Genomic DNA, 13237 nt, shown 5'->3' with positions numbered 1-13237 from the left:
AAAAAATTACACCTCTGACGCTGCAGAACTCTCTTCGCCTGCATATTTAAGTCTCTGGAGTGGAGCTTGAACCATGACCTTCGGATACATTGGTTACAGTGAAGCATTGAGCCACAACTTTCATATTTAACTGCTGTGTACAACTTTCTACAAGTATGAAAAAACTACAGCTTGAACAGGGAAGTTCTATTACCAGAATGAATAAGAACGTTGAGTAAAATCAATATGAGATGTGTTACATTTCAACTTTAAAAACAAACAAATAAATTTGCAATTATATCAAGAACATAAAGTATTACGCATTCTTAATTCCAGAACTGAGAACCTAGACCAGACGTTCGCAATTCATAATAAGGTGTGGGTCATTTAGGACCAAAACAGAAAAGTTTTCTTCTCCTCAAAGGCTGTATCTGCTCAGTAATGAGGTATATTCAAGATATGGGTAAATAGTTTTCTGCATACTAAGGTGTTTAAGAGAATGGGGAAAACATAGGAATGTAGGTCTGAGTTAGAAGATTGTCAATGATTTCACTGGATGGCACAGTAGGTATAAAAGGCCAAATAGCCTACTCCAGTTCCTACTTCTTATATTCTTAGAACAGGCCCACCTATTGTTGCTCCTCGTAATTAAAGAATTTATAGTATAAATATATTCTTGGCAGAGACACAGACAGACCAAGCTGTATAATAACATGATTGTAAATTCCAGTAGCAGATGTTTTGCTATAGTTTTACTGGATTGAAGAAACCATACATGGGGCACTATGTAGGGTTTTGGTCTCTTAGTTGAAATGACATAGCTGCATTTGAAGCAATTCAGAGAAGATTCACTCAAATATGATTCTATGGCTCTAGATGATTCCAGAGAAAAAGTGAGCAGGTTATCAAATGAGAAAAGTTAAACAGATTAGCGTTGTATCCATTGGAGTTTATAAGAATGGGTTGCAATCGTACTGAAATGTATATGATTCTGAGCATACTGAGCAGGATGCATTCCAATTGTGGAAGTAATGAGAACATGGGGAAACAGTTTAAAAACACAGGTCAGCCATGAAAGACAGAAAAGAGGAGTTTTCCTTTTCTGTCTCGGAGGGTCAAGATCTGTGGAACTCTCCTCCACTCCCTTCCATTCTGTTACTGCTCCCTTGACTCCATATCTTTGACATGGATTTACTACGTGATAACCCACTTAAGAATTTATATTGTGACTTTAACATGTTCAGGATGTCATAAAGCATTTTACAGCCAATGGCACTACTTTGAATTCAGTTAAGTGTCTAATATAGGAAATGACAGAGTGAATTACAAAATAATCTGAGAGATAGCAATCAAGAAATAGGACAATGTCTTCTTACAATCTTGCCATGAAATATTTTACTCCATCCAAAAAGACAAAGTCTTATTTCACTATGGCATCAACTTGCCACATCCAATACTGTCATCTTAGATTTTGTGTGAAAGTTCCTGAAGTGGGATTTGAACCTACAACTTGCTGTCTCTGATGCAAGAGTGCAACCAGTTATCCAAGATGAACACAATGCAAATATAACCCAGCAAGTGAAGCAGCAGCAAATTGGCTTGGAAGCAAAGCAAAGTCACTTCAGCTAGCTACCAAGTACAAAACTTTAGCTTTGTATTGCTATGCAAGAGTCTGGATTCTGCACTGTTCTTTCTTTCTGTGTGCCAACAAAACATACAGACATACATCAGTATTGACAAAACTTGTTAGTGACCAGGGCAAATAATTTAAAACTAAATAAAAAGATTGAAATCTTGGGATGTTTTACGATCTTAAAAAGGTTTTATAAATGCAAATTGATAGGACTTTTAAAAGGTATAGATTAATATGCAAGAATGTAAGGTGAAAAGGGAACACCACCATCTGCAAGTTCACCTCTAAGCCACTCATCATCCTGACGTAACAAAATGTATCAGACATAATGGTAACTGCAGATGCTGGAGAGTCCGAGATAACACAGTGTGGAGCTGGATGAACACAGCAGGCCAAGCAGCATTTTAGGAGCACAAAAGTTGACATTTTGGGCCTCGACCCTTCATCAGAAAAGGGGGAGGGGGAGAAGGTCCTGAAATAAATAGGGAGACTGGGGGAAGCGGATCAAAGATGGATAGAAGAGAAGATAGGTGGAGAGGAGACAGACAAATTAAAGAGGCAGGGATGGAGCCAGTAGAGGTGAGTGTAGGTGGGGAGGTAGGGAGGGGATAGGTCAGTCCGGGGAGGACGGACATGTCAAGGGGCCGGGATAGGGTTGGTAGGTAGGAAATGGGGGTGCAGCTTGAGGTGGGAGAAGGGGATAGGTGAGGTGAGAGGAAAAACAGGTTAGGGAGGCAGAGACGAGCTGGGCTGGTTTTGGGATGCAGTAGGGGGAGGGGAGATTTTGCAGTTGGTGAAATCCACATCGATACCATTGCGCTGCAGGGTTCCCAAGCGGAATAGGAGTTGCTGTTCCTGCAACCTTCGGGTAGCATCATTATGGCACTGCAGGAGGCTCAGGATGGACATGTCGTCGAAGGAATGAGAGGGTGAGTTGAAATGGTTCGTGATTGGGAGGTGCAGTTGTTTATTGCGAACCGAGTTTAGGTGTTCTGCAAAGCGGTCCCCAAGCCCCCGCTTGGTTTCCCCAATGTAGAAGAGGCCACAATGGGTACAGCGGATGCCCCCATACCTCCTCCCTGACCCGCATCCCAGACCCCAACAAGACTTGCCACATCAAGCAGATGTTCACCTACACATCCACCCATGTGGTATACTGCATCCGCTGTACCTGTTGTGGCCTCGTCTACATTGGGGAAAGCAAGCAAAGGCATGGGGACCGCTTTGCAGAACACCAACGCTTGGTTCACAATAAACAACTGCACCTCCCAGTCGCAAACCATTTCAACTCACCCTCCCATTCCTTAGACGACATGTCCATCCTGGGCCTCCTGCAGTCCCACAATGATGCCACCCAAAGGTTGCAGGTACAGCAACTCATAATCTGCTTGGGAACCCTGCAGCCCAATGGTGTCGATGTGGATTTCACAAGCTTCAAAATCTCTCCTCCCGCTACTGCAAACCAAAACCAGCCCAGCTCCACCCTCCTCCCTAACCTGTTCTTCCTCTCACCTATCCCCTCCTCCCACCTCAAGCCACACCCCCATTTCCTACCTACTAACCTCATCCCGCCCCCTTGACCTGTCCGTCCTCCCCGGACTGACCTATCCCCTCCCTACCTCCCCACCTACACTCATCTCTACTGGGTCCATCCTCGCCTCTTTGACTTGTCTGTCTCCTCTCAACCTATCTGCTCCTCTATCCATCTTCGATCCACCTGCCCCTCTCTCCCTATTTGTTTCAGAACCCTCTCTCCCTCCCTCTTTTCTGATGAAGGGTCGAGGCCCAAAATGTCATCCAGCTCCACACTTTGTTATCTCTGACAAAATGTATCACTATTCTTCAATGTCGTCTGGTGAGAATCCTGGAATTCCCTCCCTAACGGCATTACGGGTTTACCAACTGCACATGGACTGAAGCAGTTCAAGAAGACACCTCGCCACTACCTTCTTAAGGGCAACTAGGACAGGCAATAAATGCTGGCTGAGTAACGTGTACAACCCACAAGTAAAAGCAAAACCTGTACATAACTTAATCACATCACAAAGTGTTGTGTACAAATTTGGACATCTAAATATCAGAAGCTTGCATTTACATGGTTCTTTTTACGTCTAAGGATGTTCCAAAGTAATTTACAGCCATTAAGTACTTGTTTAGTGTAATCACTGCTGTAAATTAGGAAAGATAGTTAAGGTGCAGTGTATATTCACTAAAATGTTGTTAGGGATGACAGATTACAGTCTAGAACAAAAACAGCTCCAGGGTTTGTGTATCAAAACACTGTAAAGATTTAGTGGAAATGCGTGACAGAAAGGCTACAAATGCTCAAAAGTCAAATTGGAACTATACCATAGCAAAGAAATACCTGGAGTCCCAAAGGTTGAGAAAAAGAGAACCAAGCCTATACAAATAGTGCGGGATCCTTCATCAGCTAGTATTCTGACTAAGAATTAGTATTTTGCTTCACTGGTTTCTCATTTCCATTTTGGAGTTAATGATCTCCGCTGCCACACAGATATTTCAATGTGGTTTGTTTATTTTCCTTCCTTTCCTGCAAAGCATTGATCACGTCCACTAATGTTTCCCCTCGTGTTTCTTACCCATTTTTCTTATTTTCTTCTGGATCCATTTAAGTTCTTCTTCTGTTTTCATCCTTCCCACTTCTAATCACAGAATTCTTACAGCTCATAAGCAATGCACTCAGCGATGAAAACCTGTCTATTCTTTTCATTAATGTTGATTTATCTAATGTGCTTCTACAGTTCTATTGTCTTCATGTTCTGTTTTGTTTGAAAAGGCTAGGACTTTTCTGTACTACAGCATTTAATAACAGACAACCAAATATGTGGTCAAGATTATGGATCATGACTGAATGCATGAGCATATGAATTCGGAGGTTCCCATTCTGCTTTTTGGTTTGCCCCATCATTCAATATGCTCACAGCTGATCGATAGTGGCATCAGCTTCACATTTTTTACTGTCCCTAGTGACTATTTAGTCAAGAAGCACTTTAAAAGTTGTCCACCTGACGTTTTCCTGTTCTTGGTTTTCTGAGATTTGGACCTTGAACTACCATTAGATTTGTTCATACTTAAAAGCAAAGTGGATTTGCCACTGCATTCTGCAGGATGGGTGTCCAGGAAACATTCTCACACTTACTGCCTGATTTAAAGGATTTACAGGCTGACAATCAACTTGTTTGTTCATGCTACAAATTCACCTTCCATGGCCAGCAAGTCCTTGAATTGATATTTAACATGGCCCGATGCTTCCAATATGTTACAGATCTTTTCCTGATGAAGCCAATAGTGACTAGATTTTTTTTCCTCTGACCAATAAATCAATAAACAGAGGTAACAAACTTAAGAGAATTATAACAGACATTAATGAGAGAGGGAAGAATATTCTATGCACAAAAGTTGGTTTAAGTGTAGACTTCTCTTTCACAAATGGTTTAAGAAGCCAAATCTATAAGAATTGCTCAAACAGAATTAGAGAGACTTGGCCAAAAATTTTAAACCAGAGAATGGGTTTAAATTTGAAACTGTCAGGGAGGGAAAAGTATCTATTGGGCCAAAGATCTGTTTTCAGGCAACGTAGATGAGCTGATAATCACAGTTGAATTAATTGGGAAAACATCAGTATCTTAGATTTGTTCTGTGGTAGAATGCCAAGGTTCTCCAAAGGTTATTACCATGCCACATTTAATATCAAGGCAATGAGAATACAGGTAGCCAGAATGTCATTTAATAAAGCATTAGTTAAAGAGAGTCTTAAAAGAACAAGCATTTGATACATGGAAGCAAGAGCAGGAAAGATCCAAATGAATACAGTCACAACAGAAAATTTAAAAACGCTAGGGCAGTCAGTTTCAAAATGATGCTAACCAATGTACAGGTAATCCAACTCTCTTCTCATTTCACAATTATCTCTGGGGTGATTCTTGGCCTCAGAGAACAGCAAGACAGCAGTAAACTGTACGAACAGAGGCAAGTTTCTTTAGTCTTTCCAAGTTTAAAATGTTTGAGATTAAAGCTAGGATTAATCTGCTAGAATTACACACAAACTGAAAGAACGGTGGATTCTGGAAATCTGAAGCAAAAACAAAAATTGCTGCAAAATCTCAGCAGGTCTGGCAGCATCTGCGGAGAGAAATCAGATTTAATGTGTCGGGTCCAGTGACTTCTTCAGAATTGAAATGTTAATTCTGGTTTAACTCAGATGTAATAACTCTCCACAGATTCTGCCAGGCCTGTTGAGATTTTTCAGCAATTTCTGTTTTTGTTTAATCTGCTAATGTGTTGTCTCAAGTAAGCACGTTGAGTTTGGTTTCTTTACTCAGGAGGGATATATTTTCATTGGAAGCAGCTCCGTAAACATTCACTCAGCTGAATCCTGGGATTTCTCCAATGAGTAAAGTTTGAAGGGGGTGGGCCTTTACCTAATGGAGTTTAGAAGAACTAGAAGTTGAGTCATTGAATATATCCAACAATCAATTAGACAAGCTTTTGATCTATAATGGATCAAGAGTTATGGCTGAGCAGGCAGGAAGAGAATCTTTTGGTCACAATCAGATCAACCAAGATCATAATCAACAGCACAGCAGACTCAGCAAGTGAAAAGGCCTCCTCCTACTTCTTCTGATCTTAAGAAACACTCATCCACTTGAACAGCAATTGTGGAGTGACAGTCTTAATTTATCGGATTGATGACCCCACATTAAGAAATGGTAAGTTGAATTTTGACATGCATTTAAATAAATACTGAACACAAAAACAAGGAGCAGAGGGCCTCGAGGTGTTGTGGTAGTGCCCCTACATCTGACCCAGAACATGTGGGTTCAAGACCCGACTACTCCAGACGTAATAACATCTCTGAACAATTTTATTAGAAAATATCTACAAAATCAAGCAGCTGACACTGAATCTATATTCCAACACCAAATATGATTATGCTGATTGAAATACAGAAAACTATATTTCAGTCATGAAAAAGGTGAAACACAACTTTACTAGTAGCACCAAGTGTAATGAAGTGTGACAATGATAAAACTTGAAATTTTACAACTGAGTTGATGGAGAAAACAATGATGATAGAAATTTCTAAAAGATAACAAATGGTAAATGGCTAAAAGATTCTTGTTACTGAACAGTGGATCAGTTATAAAGTAATGATGCATCGAGGTTTAGTACTAGAAGATTAAACCAAAGTGAGAGAAAATATTTTCAAGGCGTTAATGTAATTATGCAATGTATTCCTACAAATCACTATTGAAAGGATTGAGATTTTAAGAGGTACTTTGTGAATTTCAAGAGAAATATCAAAGGTATGAAGAAAGAACAGAGAAACGGAATTAGCATCAATGGCTCTGATAAAGAGAAAGTACTGGCAAGATGGTGAAAATAATCACCTCCTGTATTGAAATTTATACGCCTTTATGAAAGGCTGTGAAGTCAAGACAGCATTGGAATGCTTCTTCGATCCATCTCTAAGTTTTTAGAGAATCAGGGATTGGAGAAAATCCATTCCTTCCAGAAAACAGGCAATTCTTAAAATCCTTAGATTTTGCAAATTTTATAATCTTGATCAAAAAATGTGTTTCACTGCCGTTTTCAGTGGTAAACAAATCTAACAGTAAGTCTTTCGCCTTTGAAGCAAGAAGGCTTACCAGTTTCTTGGGAAGTAACTATATGCCTCAGATTCTGACCAGGAAGCTTCACAAGAGTTTTGGGATTACAAGGTGTAGAGCTGGATGAACACAGCAGGCCAAACAGCATCAGAGGAGCAGGAACGCTGACCCATTTCGGGTCTGAACCCTTCTGGGGTCTACACCTTGTTAGTTCAGATTTTCCAGCATCGGCAATTCCTACTATCTCAAGAGTTCTATCACTTTTGGCAAAAGCAATGGGAAGGGAGGCAAATATACTGGGCTCATCTAGTTCCCCTCCTGTGCCCAACAAAAAGTTTAACAAAATTCTGGCTTTCAAGAACATGAGGCAATACAGCCTCTGAGGCTTAGTCTGAAAGGCACCAATAATATTCTTACAGACAAATGTTGTTCTATGTCACAATGTATGGGTATCATTTTCTGAATTACTGTTCCTGGTTCATTTCCAATGCAGAGATAGCAAGGACTGCAGATGATGGAATCAGAGATAACACAACATGGAGCTGGAGAAGCACAACAATCCAGGCAGCATCAGAGGAGCAGGAATGTTGACGTTTCAGGTCCTAACCCGAGACATCAGCTTTCCTGCTCCTCTGATGCTGCCTGGCCTGCTGTATTCCTCCAACTCCACACCGTATTGTCTCATTGCGACTTACTTTTAAAATTGAAATAATTCACGAATGAACTGAATTTGCACCTATCTTGTCAAAATACACAAACAAATTTCAGTTTGGTCACAGTGTTGATGATTTACAGATATTTTTCAATCTTTGATAATCCACAAAAGAGACACAATCTCTCCTCAGCAAGAACTCACTGGGAGTAAGGGGCACACGTCACAGCTGGTGAAAGAAAAGGTTTGAGAAGATTTAAAGGCAGAATGTTATCTTTACTCCTTTAAATCAAATACTGTATATGAAATAACGTCCTGCTGTGCTAAAACAGGTTGTGCAATAAGATCTTGATTTTTCTTCTGAATATGTGGGTAGTACGTCCATTTTAGGTGCAAATATTGCTGTTGATTTATGTCACTGTATCAGTCTTATCAAGCTGTCAAATGCTCTGCAAAAAACTGAATAAGTCAACAATTTATTCTTCTTTTTAACAATTAAGAATTCCACAGCTGGAATTTAGCTAAAAGGGTCTATAAACACCAAGGGCTATTAAAACAGCTTCAAACGGTTCTTTGTCAGCTTTATCACAGTAATGGAAAAAACAAAAAAACGTTTTCAAATATAAAAAATTAAGAGTTGATATGTAGGGCAAAAGACACATACAGGAAAGTCAGACATAGGATTGAATATTTTTTATGTTTCCAACTTCTTTCTTTCCTATATTTATCAAATCAGTGAATGCCCTATCACATTATCACAGCTAGCAAATGAACAAAGCTATATTTGTTTATTTAAAAGATGGCTATGCAATTGACACAATGGCTTCAGAAGTTCAATCTACAGAACCATGTGCTGGCCAGAATTTTTAACAGTTCACATAGCAAACTTAATGGGAAGGATTAGAATAACATTTCACAATAATGAATGCTTATTGAAATTTAACCAAAAGTTATGACATGGAATAAGGTCGTGGCAACATAGCAGTAAAATAAATTCCGTCAAGTTTAAACAAGAATACCAAGTGCATCATTAAAGTAGAAAAATAGTAATCTAAGGAAACTCAAATGAAGTACGATCTATCAGCCTATCTTTTACATAAAATAATGCGCATTTTACCATTCATGTTTACTGCTGACATCGTAAAAAGAGACGAATGTAAGAACAGCCATTAAATAATGCAAATACATGCATCTAACTTACCAAAAGAAAACATTTTTATACCAACAAGCAAATCATAGCAGTTACATAAAGCTAATTTATGTTGATAAATTATGTTGATAAAATTGTGTTTCATTCCAAAACATACAAAGTTACTCCACAGAGGCTGGTATCCTGTCACTAAGTCCCCCTTTATTTACACATGCATAGTATTTGACACTGGGTCCGGCTTCCTCAGAGCTAGTTCCAAGTTAACAGAACCTCTGCCATTCCTGTTTACATCTGCCAGCCAGAGCTCCCAGATAGGACCAGGTTAAAAGCCCCTATCAGGGAACACGTATTCTATAAGGTCCACATCCCAGTTCAGGCATGCTGGTCTGTTCTTTTCCCTGGAGCCTTTCCTGCGCCATTTTCACATCAGGTCCACTTTTTCCTATTCAGCCTCGGATATGGGCAGCATGTACCGGACCATAGCCCACCTCGTGCACCCGGAGCGTTTCAGAAGAAATTCATCCGCTTCTTCAGGCAGTAAAGGTTGAAGCCATGACATTTACCATGTCCACCTCAGACTCCACAGTTTCTTCAATGCTAGACAGATGGTGAAAACCCACAGATCATGACGGCCTTTCTGGCTATTCTGAGGGGCCAAGTATGTTTTGCTCCTGCACCATTTGTGAATTTGCTACTTTCACACAATCCACATATTTGTTCAGGACCACTTCACCTACCTGAACATTGTACATTACAAGACCTAACCTCACATCAACCACGCCTCTTACCCATGCAGGGCCATTTCCATGATTTTGGCATCAAACTTCATCTGCTGAAGTAAACTGTCTCTCTCTTAGAGAAGTCTTGTGTCCAGCACTGGCATTCCTGATGTCATTTCACCTTCCCCACCCAGTTACAGGAAGATCAAATTTAACCTGGTACAGAGCTTTCTCACCATTAGCAATTCTGCTGGAGCTATCCCTGCAGTTCCATGAGGACTGGACCGATAACCAAATACAAACCAGGACAGTTTGGTATCAAGTGAAGCTGTAGGCTGTTCCTTTAAGCCTGCCTACAAAATTTGGACAGCTCATTCGGCCAGACCACTGGACAATGGATAGTATGGAGGTGTCCTTATATGCCAAATAAAACTGATAGCATCTCGGGGATAGAAGAGGCTTGGGGTTGTAATATTCCTCAACTATGTCCATCAACTCTTTTAGTATCTGGTGCCTCAGGAAACATTAGGCTCCTAATTACCACAAAAGCTACGGTGTCCACAAGCTGTCAGGAGAATTACTCATTGCTTTTCATCTGCCCTAATGTCATATCCCACTCTAAACACCACTTAAATAACTCCTTAGAGGACAGTACCCTGTCACCAAATCACCCTTTATGTACGTGTGCATAGTACTTGACACTGGTCCAGCTCCCTCAGAGCCAGCTCTCAGAGCGAACACAACCTCCAACATTGTATCAGTGATAATGGGAACTGCAGATGCTGGAGAATCCAAGATAATAAAATGTGAGGCTGGATGAACACAGCAGGCAAAGCAGCATCTCAGGAGCACAAAAGCTGACGTTTCGGGCCTAGACCCTTCATCAGAGAGGGGGATGGGGTGAGGGTTCTGGAATAAATAGGGAGAGAGGGGGAGGCGGACCGAAGATGGAGAGAAAAGAAGATAGGTGGAGAGGAGAGTATAGGTGGGGAGGTAGGGAGGGGATACGTCAGTCCAGGGAAGACGGACAGGTCAAGGAGGTGGGATGAGGTTAGTAGGTAGGAGATGGAGGTGCGGCTTGGGGTGGGAGGAAGGGATGGGTGAGAGGAAGAACAGGTTAGGGAGGCAGAGACAGGTTGGACTGGTTTTGGGATGTAGTGGGTGGAGGGGAAGAGCTGGGCTGGTTGTGTGGTGCAGTGGGGGGAGGGGACGAACTGGGCTGGTTTTGGGATGCGATGGGGGAAGGGGAGATTTTGAAACTGGTGAAGTCCACATTGGTGCCATTGGGCTGCAGGGTTCCCAAGCGGAATATGAGTTGCTGTTCCTGCAGCCTTCGGGTGGCATCATTGTGGCACTGCAGGAGGCCCATGATGGACATGTCATCTAAAGAATGGGAGGGGGAGTTGAAATGGTTTGCGACTAGGAGGTGCAGTTGCTTATTGCAAACCGAGCGGAGGTGTTCTGCAAAGCGGTCCCCAAGCCTCCGCTTGGTTTCCCCAATGTAGAGGAAGCCACACCGGGTACAGTGGATGCAGTATACCACATTGGCAGATGTGCAGGTGAACCTCTGCTTAATATGGAAAGTCATCTTGGGGCCTGGGATAGGGGTGAGGGAGGAGGTGTGGGGGCAAGTGTAGCATTTCCTGTGGTTGCAGGGGAAGGTGCCGGGTGTGGTGGGGTTGGAGGGCAGTGTGGAGCGAACAAGGGAGTCATGGAGAGAGTGGTCTCTCCGGAAAGCAGACAAGGGGGGAGATGGAAAAATGTCTTGGGTGGTGGGGTCGGATTGTAGATGGCGGAAGTGTCGGAGGATGATACGTTGTATCCGGAGGTTGGTGGGGTGGTGTGTGAGAATGAGGGGGATCCTCTTTGGGCGGTTGTGGCGGGGGCGGGGTGTGAGGGATGTGTTGCGGGAAATGCGGGAGACGCGGTCAAGGGCGTTCTCGACCACTGTGGGGGGAAAGTTGTGGTCCTTGAAGATTTGGACATCTGGGATGTGCGGGAATGGAATGCCTCATCGTGGGAGCAGATGCGGCGGAGGCGGAGGAATTGGGAATAGGGAATGGAATTTTTGCAGGAGGGTGGGTGCGAGGAGGTGTATTCTAGGCAGCTGTGGGAGTCAGTGGGCTTGAAATGGACATCAGTTACAAGCTGGTTGCCTGAGATGAAGACTGAGAGGTCCAGGAAGGTGAGGGATGTGTTGGAGATGGCCCAGGTGAACTTGAGGTTGGGGTGGAAGGTGTTGGTGGAGTGGATGAACTGTTCGAGCTCCTCTGGGGAGCAAGAGACGGCGCCGATACAGTCATCAATGTAACGGAGGAAGAGGTGGGGTTTGGGGCCTGTGTAGGTGCGGAAGAGGGACTGTTCCACGTAACCTACAAAGAGGCAGGCATAGCTGGGGCCCATGCGGGTGCCCATGGCCACCCCCTTTGTCTGTAGGAAGTGGGAGGAATCGAAAGAGAAGTTGTTGAGGGTGAGGACGAGTTCAGCTAGGCGGATGAGGGTGTCGGTGGAGGGGGACTGGTCGGGCCTGTGGGACAGGAAGAAGCAGAGGGCCTTGAGGCCATCTGCATGAGGAATACAGGTGTATAGGGACTGGACGTCCATGGTAAAAATGAGGTGTTGGGGGCCAGCGAATTGGAAGTCCTGGAGGAGGTGGAGGGCATGGGTGGTGTCACGGACGTAGGTAGGGAGTTCCTGGACCAAAGGGGAGAAAATGGAGTCCAGATCGGTGGAGATGAGTTCGGTGGGGCAGGAACAGGCTGAGACAATGGGTCGACCAGGGCAGGCAGGTTTGTGGATTTTGGGAAGGAGATAGAAACGGGCCATGCGGGTTTGGGGAACAATGATGTTGGAGGCTGTGGGTGGAAGGTCCCCTGAGGTGATGAGGTCATGAATAGTGTTGGAGATGATGGTTTGGTGCTCGGGTGTGGGGTCATGTTCGAGGGGGCGGCAGGAGGTGGTGTCGGAGAGTTGGCGATGTAGAGGTCAGTGCGCCATACTACCACAGCGCCACCCTTGTCTGCGGGTTTGATGGTGAGGTTGGGGTTGGAGCAGAGGGCTGCCTGTTCTGCGGGGGAGAGGTTGGAGTGGGTGAGAGGGGTGGAGAGGTTGAGGTGGTTAATGTCTCGACGGCAGTTGGAGATGAAGAGGTCGAGGGAAGGTAGGAGGCCTGGGGGTGGTGTCCAGTAGGAGAACTTGTTTTGGAAGTGGGAGAAGGGGTCAGTGGAGGGAGGGTTAGGTTCCGGGTTGAAGAAGTAGGTGTGGAGGCGAAGGCGGAGGAAAAACTGTTCTATGTCCAACCGTGACTGGTATTTGTTGATGTGTGGTTGTAGGGGGGACAAAGGTGAGCCCCTTGCTTAGGACTGACCGTTCGTCCTCAGTCAGTGGGAGGTCTGGGGGGATGGTGAAGATTCGGCAGGGTTCAGTGTGGCTGTCTTCTTTGGGGTTGCTGGCTGTGGAGGTTGTGGGCGGAGT

The 13237-nt window shown here is 43.5% G+C and overlaps 1 protein-coding gene across 2 annotated transcripts in view; it reads right to left on the bottom strand.

Moving 5' to 3' along the window:
* The window catches only part of LOC125462293 (uncharacterized protein C7orf50 homolog), a 335367-nt gene that overhangs the window by 269178 nt on the left and 52952 nt on the right, over positions 1–13237 (bottom strand). The gene's annotated exons all lie outside the window — the stretch shown is intronic.

This window comes from Stegostoma tigrinum, chromosome 23 (assembly GCF_030684315.1).
Source record: "Stegostoma tigrinum isolate sSteTig4 chromosome 23, sSteTig4.hap1, whole genome shotgun sequence".
Classification (NCBI taxonomy): Eukaryota; Metazoa; Chordata; class Chondrichthyes; order Orectolobiformes; family Stegostomatidae; genus Stegostoma; species Stegostoma tigrinum.
Note: the sequence above shows the minus strand (reverse complement) of the source record. Positions and strands in the feature narration are given on the sequence as shown.